General features: G+C 41.3%; 1 protein-coding gene across 1 annotated transcript in view; it reads right to left on the bottom strand.

Annotated features, from left to right (window-relative positions):
• Positions 1 to 7,500, bottom strand: part of LOC136677595 (PC3-like endoprotease variant B) — an 89,245-nt gene that overhangs the window by 52,386 nt on the left and 29,359 nt on the right.

Below are 7,500 nucleotides of genomic sequence, written 5' to 3'. Positions count from 1 at the left end.
GAAAATGTGAAAACTGAAAATAATTATCCTCAGTCTCAGCCATCTGGTTTGTTCATAAACATGCAATTATGAACCCAATGCAAGCCATTAAGTAGCAGTTACTACACACACACACACACGCACGCACACGCACACACACACACACACACACACACACACACACACACACACACCACACAGAGAGAGAGAGAGAGGTGCTCAAAAGAAAGTATTTGTACATAATCACACATCTATGGTTTGGCAAATTTTTATGAGGGGCCTCCTAGGGTGACATACACTGATACACTTGCATGCACACCCACACACTTGCACACTACACTGAAACACTACCTTTGCACACTACACTGAAACACTACCTTTGCACATTATACTGAAACACTACCTTTGCACACTACACTGAAACACTTGCTCACGATACTGAAACACTACACTGAAACACTTGCTTGCTACACTTGCACACTACACTGAAACACTATACCAAAACACTCACACACTATACTGAAACACTTTCTCACTACACTTGCACACTTTACTTGCACACTACACAGAAACACTTTCACACTTCACTTGCACACTACACTGAAACACTTGCACACTACACTAATACACTACACTTGCACACTACACTAAAACACTTGCACAATACATTAAGACACTACACTAAAACACTACACTGAAACACTGCCTTTGCACACTACACCGAAACACTTGCTCACTACACTTGCACACTACACTGAAACACTTGCACACTACACTAATACACTACACTTGCACATTACACTAAAACACTTGCACAATACATTAAGACACTACACTAAAACACTACACTGAAACACTTGCACACTACACTAATACACTACACTTGCACACTACACTAAAACACTTGCACAATACATTAAGACACTACACTAAAACACTGCCTTTGCACACTACACCGAAACACTTGCTCACTACACTTGCACACTATACAGAAACACTTTCACACTTCACTTGCACACTACACAGAAACACTTGCACAATCTACTTGCACACTATACTGAAACACTTCCTCACTTCACTTGCACACTACACAGAAACAATTGCACACATCACTTGCACACTACACAGAAACACTTGCACACTACACAGAAACACTTGCACACTTCACTTGCACACTACACAGAAAAACTTGCTTACTTCACTTGCACACTACACAGAAACACTTGCACACTACCCAGAAACACTTGCTCACTACACTTACACAGTACACAGAAACACTTGCACACTTCACTTGCACACTACACAGAAACACATCCACACTTCACTTGCACACTACACAGAAACACATCCACACTTCACTTGCACACTACACAGAAACACATCCACACTTCACTTGCACAGTACACAGAAACACTTGCATGAAATTACATCTGAGTGTGAATTTATAACGTCTCTTGCTAATCTTTTTCACCAGAATGCACACACTCACACACACACACACTCTCACACACACACCACTTTGAACTATGCCTCTGTGTCAGTGTGAACACGGCTCAAACATTATGTCTTTGACTGAAAAAAAGTAAAAAGTAAACACATCACACCATCCACATGAGCCCTAGCTTGTTTGATCCAGAACCCCCACAGATCTCCCTCTCTCTCTCTCTCCTTAGTTTACCACCTCTCTCCTCCACTTTCCCTCTATCTAGACTCCACCAGCTCTCTCTGTTTTTGTCTGCCTCCCTCTCTCTCTCTGCCTTACCACCTGTTTTTCTCTCTCTCCCTCTTCCACCTCTGTATCTCCCTTTCCCCCACTGCTCTATTTCTCTCCAACTCACTCCCTCTCCATACTCTACCATCTCTCTCTCTCTCTCTCTCTCTCTCTCTCTCTCTCTCTCTCTCTCCCTCCCTCCCCTGGGGATTTACTCTCCTCTTCATGTTGGCTTCACTTCAAAGCTGCTGTTCTGCCCTGAATGCTGAAGGGCTCCTCATCCACAGGTAACATCTCTCTCTCTCTCTCTCTCACACACACACACACACACACACACACGCACACACACTTGGATTATTAAAACCTACAATATGTGCTTATTTTATCATAAACATTTATAATATCTATTTTACAATTTAATGAGGCTGGGCCCCATCTACTTTTAGAGGAAAGGGCTGTTTGATTGACACACTCTTCCTCTTCACTACTCGACTCAACCCCTAGTTAAACATGACATTTCATATACAATCCTTTTAAGATGATAACGTTTGTGCTTATGAATATTTAATAATTAAATGTAGCCATTTGGAGGTGTGTCCACATCGTGAATATTCTACTGTGAGATAACTAGTGCAACACATTACCCTACACTACACTTTTACATTAGTTTAATCTTAATTTGAACTAGAACTATTGCCTAGGTTTTACCTCCACTCTTCCACTGTAAATCTTTTTTATGTTCTTCCTCACACAATATTCCTTCTTTATTTGCATTCCCCTATCCTCTCAGCTGAGCTGCTGGTACTCCATGTTAGCATTACGGTGTGTGTTGATGTGTGTGTGCGTGTGCGATAGAGAGAGCGAGAGAGAGAGAGAGAGAGAGAGAGAGAGAGAGAGAGAGAGAGAGAGAGAGAGAGAGAGAGAGAGAGAGAGAAAGAGAGAGAAAGAGTCATATTCATCAGTGTAACTGTAGCTGGGCTGGATGAGGGATGGAACTGTTGGCGTTCGGCCCCACAGCCATGAATCACACACGCACACACACACACATATATGCACACACACACACACACTTCACCATAAAACAAAAGATGGAGATGACAAATGCAGCAATTAAGTGATTTGATTTCTGCTCTGCCTTTCTGTCCCTTACTGCCACACACAGACAGAGACACACACACACACTCTCTCTCTCATACACACACACACACACACACGCAGAAATGTTAACATTCACACATCCATAAAATTCCACATAATATTCAGATAAAAAGATTAACCCTTAGGACGGACACTCTGGAGCAGATGACCTACAGTCAACATGCTCAATGCCAAGTGTGAGCTCAGGGAATGTAAAGCTGGCCCACACTTGGGAGTGGAGCAGTGGAACTGTGTTCTCTGGAGTGAAGGAAGTCCATCTGATACCTTTGTGATGATGTGGGATCCAGAACAAATCGCCCAGCATCAGTAAAGTAGACGTAGAGACGGTTACTGTAGCAGTACCAAAGTGTCCCCAAACTTTAGGATATAGAGTGAAACTTCATAAACACACACTGTCTTAATGTCAATCTCTCTCTCTCTCTCTCTCTCTCTCTCTCTCTCTCTCTCTCTCTCTCTCTCTCTCCCTCTCTCTCTGGCTCTCTCATTCACACACACCTCACACACTCAGTGTTAAAACTCTGGGAGCTGGAGCTGAGTTCCTGTGATAGCAGCACTAGGTCTAATTTAGACCCATTTCAAAATGCTCTAATTAAATTTCCCCACAGTTCTCTTTTCTGCTCAATGGTGTTAATAACAGATACATGTCTTTGTGAATATTACACAGTGAAATAAGATGTAGAGCGTAACCCAGGTTTGAGGAGCCAGGCCCTGCCTTCAACTGCATTTTACCCAACATTTAGCAATATTTCTTAGATATTTATTGACATTATTTTTCAGCTTTCTGAAACTACCATTAGTTGTTATTAGGGATGGGTGGATTGATACATAAGTACAGATATTTTATAGGACAGACGTATATCATCATACATATTGGCACAATATAGGGACTACTTTTCCTTCCGCCTTCTCCCTCTGCTGACCCCCACACACAGACACGTAAGTAAATAAATACAGTAACTATACAAGGATACTTTTAATTTGCCCTTTCTGAATCAGATTTAACAATGGCTCTAAATATTGGTATCAGTATTGGCTTCGGATTTAATTGGTATTGGATGATAACACCAGAAAAAAATAAAACCACTTTTAAAACCACAACTATCCAGTCGTGACTGCAGTCTCTGGCTTCAGGAAGTTTAGTTTATGAAAATGTCTAATTGAAGGAAGGCTGATAATAATGTCATGTCTTTCAAGAAGAATGGACAGCATATTTCTTTTTCTTTGAAGTGAAAGCAAATCCAGGATGCTTCATTTGTAGAGGAGCCCTCATCGTTCTCAACAAAAGCAATAAGAAATCACATCAAACCACCAAACTCGCAAATTATGCTTCTCTACCAGGAGCGGCATGAGCAGAGATGGCTGCGTGCTCAGGAATAATGTGAATGTGCTGCGGGTTTCTCTCCAGCACCCTAAAAAGCAGCTGGAGAGCATGACTGAGTCGAGTGTGTGGTGAATGAACTGACTGAAGAAAGACTGAGGCAGTAGTCTGAGGGTGAGGGTGGGTTTGTTCCCTGTTGCCCAAGCGCTAGCTCCAGAAAAGCTAGGGGATGTTACACAACCTGAGCCTTTCTCTTCAGACAGCATCAGGCCTGGATTTCAGTATCAGTATATACTGGTGGAACTTGTGTTTTTTGTTTCCGCTGATGGATATTTTTTATTTAAATATTTTTTCTCATGTTCTCAGCGACAGAGGAAACTTTTTCACCAAATGATGAAATTCTTCTAATCCTTTTTGCTCATCTTTACTAGGGACATCAAATATTGGGAAGGGAGTCTGTAATGTGTGTGTGTGTGTGTGTGTGTGTTAATAGCTGTTTGCTAAGCATGTGTAATTAAGTAGCACATTAGCAGTAGCGGCCTCTGGGGGGCGGCGGCGAGCGGCAGAGTGAAATAAACACTCTGTCATCAATCTACACACACACACACATACATACACAAACACAGTGCCCAGGCAGTTCCATCAATCTGCCCCACTACATGCCCCACACACTCTATGACACACACACACACACACACACACATACACTGGTACTGCCATTAATCTGTCTCACTACACACATACACACCACCCAAATCATCCACTAGGTAAACACTGAGAATGTATTATCCATCTCTGAATATGAACACAGACACACCCTAGCACCTGCACGCACACACACACACACACACACACACATGCATACACATACACACAGAGAGCTGGACTAGAGACAGAAATATCTATATATTGAATATTTTCTCAATTAGAATTAAGACTAAGTTGTTATTTAATTTAGACACAAAGTCTCTCATTTCGTCTGTTGTTTGGACAGACCTCCAAACATTGAAAAGCATGAAAAAATCAAGGATATTGCTCTGTTCCTGCTCCATAGGGGGGTAACACTGACTTATTTTTGCTGTTACAGTTACATTACTTAAGGTGGAACTGACTCTAAATTCAGGAGAGCGCTAACTGCATGAAAGTAAACACAGAGCGAAAGTGCTACAAAACTAAACAGCTCGAGTTACACATGAGTTTCTGTGGGAATTCAAACACTGAATAAAAACGTAGACATATACAAACATACAAACAAGATTGTTCCACCTTAAAAGACACCGCGCTTCTGGTTGAAATGTGCTGTTGTGGGCGGAGCCTGATGAGGTCAGTTAGTGAAGCTGAATGGTCTTTGAGAGCTTGATCTCCTGGTCTAAGCACTGAAAAGCTCAGTGAGGCAGATCAATATTAATAACACAGTACTGGGTGGATTTGTATGGGGCTTAAAAGGTTTTAGCTAGAGACTCAAGCATGTCAATGTATTTGTGGTAATATCAATAAGTATTTCTGAAAATATTGATATATAATATTGATTTGTTTCAGGGGATGTTGAGAGGCTGTTATTCTTCATATGGCATGGGCACAGAAACATATCCACAAACTGCAGTATGGTTTCTTCCTACTGTTTCGTCTTTGATTACTGAGGGTCTTTCAGCTCCAACATACACCTGAGACAAGTGAACAGAGGCACACATTCTGTAACAAGAAAATGTGTGTAGAGGGAGGTGGCACAAGTGTAAGTATCTGAGCCATAGTGAAATGAACAACTTGTATTGCTCATAGTTTTCGTCAGAGCCTCTCTAAAACAGCAGAATTCCCACTATGCAGTGGTCAGTACTTACCAAATGTGGTTCAAAGAAAGACCATTAGTGACAGATTCAATTATCTTTACATACATCTTACAAAATATCTTTGTAGAAGTGGGAAGCGAAGGCTAATTCGTCTGGTCTTATCCAATAAATAGCTGTCGTGGCACAAACTGCTAAAAAAATTTAGTGCTTTCAATGACCATATACATGATATTTAAAAAATCTTTGAATTCAAGTGTGGTGCTGAAATAGGATCCCACAGTTGCAGCAAGTCAGTTTGTGAAATTTATTCCCTTCTAGATATCCCACAGTCAGCTCTGAGTGGTATTACTGAAGTGTTTAGGAACCACAGATACTCAGCCACAAAGTGGCAGATTATGTAAAATTACAGAGCGCGGGCACAGAGTTCTGAAGCCTCCAATGCTTTTACAAATTGTTTGGGAAAGGCCCGTTTCTGTTCCAGCATGACTGTGCCCCAGTGCACAAAGCAAGTCCATAAAGATAATGTCATAAAAGCTCTAGTAGGTGTAATATGTAGGTGTTTATTTTTACATCACATTTTTGATGAAAAGTGACAGTTTTAACTGTGGTATTGAAGGTAGAACAGAATGTATGTCAAAATACGTGCTCTGCATTTGGTGTCAATTTAACAGTCCCTCAGGGGTCAGATACCAGCCTTAGGAACAGGTAATCAGTACTTGATTCCAAGAAAATACAAACAGAAGACATGACAGCTCCCCAGTACCAGGGGCAGACTAGTAACTCCCAGTTTTCCTCCCACACACAGTGACACACACCCACATGTTGATTTTGTCAGAAATATCCAGCTGAATCTCTTCTAGAAACGTCTAGCACTTTCCCCACGCTGCCCTTAATAACACACTCCATTTCTGCTGAAGTAAATAAAGCTTCCATTTCCAAGTTATTTCATGTAAATGACGGGGAACCAAACAGGTAGTGTGCGTGTGTATGTGTGTGTGTGTTTGAGTGTGAGAGTGAGAGAAAGAGATAGAGAGAGAGAGAGAGAGAGAGAGAGAGAGAGAGAGAGAGAGAGAGAGAGACTGCAGGGAGGTGAGATGAATTCAAATGAGCTCCACAGGTCTCTTAGAACGCCAACGACACACACACACACAGCACAGCTGATATGGCTCCATTCCATATGCTGCAGTGCCACCACTACACCAACAACACTCACCTCCATCAGAGAATAGAATACACACACAGAGAGAGAGAGAGAGATAGAGAGAGAAAGAGAGAGTATATACTGCCAGCCTAATATCAATATTATGCCAATCTATTGCTCATCAAATACCAAGCCAATGCCAACCTACAGTCATTCCTCTGAATATCCGCAACACTCTTAACCAATTAATGTCAAACTCTGCATTAATGCCAATTCACTGACTCTAATTCCAGTCAACTGTAAATCTGCTGTCAATATACGACTAATAACAATACAATGCTAGTCTTATATCAACCTACTTAGCATATATATTAAAGGTAATTTTAATCAAAAATACTTTTAATAA

The sequence above is a fragment of the Hoplias malabaricus genome, chromosome Y (genome assembly GCF_029633855.1).
Source record: "Hoplias malabaricus isolate fHopMal1 chromosome Y, fHopMal1.hap1, whole genome shotgun sequence".
Lineage (NCBI taxonomy): Eukaryota > Metazoa > Chordata > Actinopteri > Characiformes > Erythrinidae > Hoplias > Hoplias malabaricus.
This window is presented reverse-complemented; position numbering and strand designations above follow the sequence as displayed.